Source organism: Cryptomeria japonica, unplaced genomic scaffold (assembly GCF_030272615.1).
Source record: "Cryptomeria japonica unplaced genomic scaffold, Sugi_1.0 HiC_scaffold_50, whole genome shotgun sequence".
NCBI lineage: Eukaryota > Viridiplantae > Streptophyta > Pinopsida > Cupressales > Cupressaceae > Cryptomeria > Cryptomeria japonica.
The window spans coordinates 537,501-540,205 of record NW_026728872.1 but is presented as its reverse complement, the minus strand read 5'-3'; positions in this window follow the sequence as shown (position 1 = coordinate 540,205).

The following is a 2,705-nucleotide window of genomic DNA, read 5'->3' as shown; positions in this document are numbered from 1 at the left end:
CCGATGCTTGGACTATTCCGACGCGGCCCTGTGGCCTCTTCCGTCTAGCCGTTGGGGCCATCTCGCCGCATCCCCCACCTCGCACCCCGATTGCTATGCGGTGAGGCTCCTCGGCCGCCTTGGAACCATCTTCGTATCGGACGCATCGCGGGATAGGGGGCTGTCACTGGTAGTCGCCCCAAGCGTGTCCGATGCTTGGACCATTCCTAGGCGGCCCTGAAGCCTCTTCCGTCTAGCCGTTGGGGCCTTCCCGCCCCATCCCTCGCCTCGCACCCCCGATTGCTATGCGGTGAGGCTCCTCGGCCGCCTTGGAACCATCTGTGTATCGGACGCATCGCGGGATAAGGGGTTGGCACTGGCAGTCGCCCCAAGCGCGTCCGATGCTTGGACCATTCCGAGGTGGCCCTGAAGCCTCTTCCGTCTAGCCGTTGGGGCCTTCCCGCCCCATCCCTCGCCTCGCACCCCGATTGATATGCGGTGAGGCTCCTCGGCCGCCTTGGAACTATCTGTGTATCGGACGCATCGCGGGATAAGGGGTTGGCACTGGTAGTCGTCCCAATCGCATCCGATGCTTGGACCATTCCGAGGCGGCCCTGCAGCCTCTTCCGTTTAGCCGTCGGGGCCTTCCCGCCGCATCCCTCGCCTCGCATCCCGATTCCTATGCGGTGAGTCTTCTCGGCCGCCGCGGAACTATACCTGTTATTGCTACTGCATCCTTCGGCTGGTAACCTCCTCTGCCGCCTTGGAACGTTCTCTTTGTCGGACGCGTCGCGGGATAAGGGGTTGGCACTGGTAGTCGCCCCAAGCGCGCCCGATGCATAGACCGCTCCGAGTCGACCTTGCTTTCAGCCTCTCACATGCATAGACCTCTCTGAGTCGACCCTGCAGCCTCTCACGTTTAGCCTTTGGAATCTCGCCTCACAACATGATTGCTATCCTTGATGCATCCCTTGCCTCGAGCCCTGATTGCTTTCTTGGCTGCATCCCTCCTCTCCTCACAGCCCGGTTGTCATCACTGCTTCATCCGTCGCTTCATGCATTCTGGCTGCTGGGCCCTTCCCACCGCACACCTCGATTGCTATCTCTTCTGCATCACACACCCCGATTGCTATCTCTGCTACATCCCTCGGCTCTCACTTCTGCATCCTTCGCCTCACACCTCGATTGCTATCAATGCTGCATCCGTAACCTCACACCCCGATTGCTATGCGGGGAGGCTCCTTGGCCGCCTTGGAAATTTCTGTGTGTCGGACGCACCGCGGGATAAGGGGTTGGCACTGGTAGTCGCCCCAAGTGCGCCCGATTCTTAGACCGCTTCGAGGTGACCTCGTAGCCTCTTTCGTCCAGGCTTCCTGCCTTCAACGCCCTTTTTACACCTCGATTGCTATGCGCGGGCTCGTTGGCGTCTATCACCTCTCTGCGAAGAGTGGCACGATGATTGTTGGGGTAAATCGTAGCAGTCCGATCTCTGGCCTTGGGCCATTGTGAGGGCTGATCGATTTCCTGTGCGCATCTCGTGTTCGCCCAGTAACAGACTCGACGACTTGTAATCGGTCTTGTTCCCGATTGTTCCTGGAGGTAGTCTTCGGAACTCTTGGATTTGACCTGTCACTCGAACTGTCCTCTTCCGAGGATGCTTGTGTGTGTGTGCTTGTGCCATTTCCTTGGCGGTATTAACGAGATATTAAAGAGCGGAGTGAGCGCCTCGCCCAGCTATGTTTGGGGCTCTCACTCCCTTACCCGGTGTGCGACCGCTTTGCACGTAGGTTGCGGAGCATCGCGACTCTTTCGATGTTTGGCGGTTGTCTTCCGGTGATGCGTTGGTCCCGAAGTGCACGTTACTAGCATTTCTGCCATTGTTCTCGATCTTTGGCACGTTCCTTCGTTGCAATTGGATATATATCTCCGTTTATACGCGCAGGCTTCTCCCGCCTATTCAGCGCTGTCCCACTCTCAGCACTCTCGTGGTCTCCTTGGCTTCTCTCTCCCGTGAGCGAGCTCTCTTCTCGAGTCTTTTCCATGTCCCATGGAGGTTGCCTTGCGAAATTCGGGCACACAAACGTGACCGGATAAGAGCGGAATTGCCTATGAGGAGAAGCTCACCTTAGGGAGCAGCAATGCCGAGTGTTTCGACAGAGGGTAGAGGGGGCGTTGTTTGGGCGGTTGCACAAAAGAGTGCTACGTTTGCACTGAAGGTTGCTTCTTCGTCTCCGACGAACTCTTCGAGGCAAAAAAGCTTGTTTACGGGGTCGAGGTGGGACTGTTCGTGCGAGTTGCGCCACCAAAAGTGCGTAGGGGGCATATACCTGGGAAATGGATGTCTCTGAGTGGCCTTACTCGGTCGCGTGCACGGTGCATTCTCTAACGGCAGGACTGTCGCGAGCATGTGCGGTTCGGATGTTTTCGGGTAAAGGGTTCCGTACGGGATGTTCTTCCCAGGCTCCTGTGAACCGAGACTCTGCATCGTCATGCTCCGGCTCCCGTGGGTGCTTCATGCCTCGTCGAGCTGTTTGTCGTGGACGATTAAGGCCGAGGCCTTCCTTCGAGAGGGGAATTGTTCAGGCTGGTCGAGGCGGGATTGTTCGTGCGGGGTGCACCACCAAAAGTGCGTAGGGGGCATATGCCTGGGAAATGGATGTCTCTGAGTGGCCTTACTCGGTCGCGTGCACGGTGCACAGTCTCACGGCATGACTGTCGCGAGCATC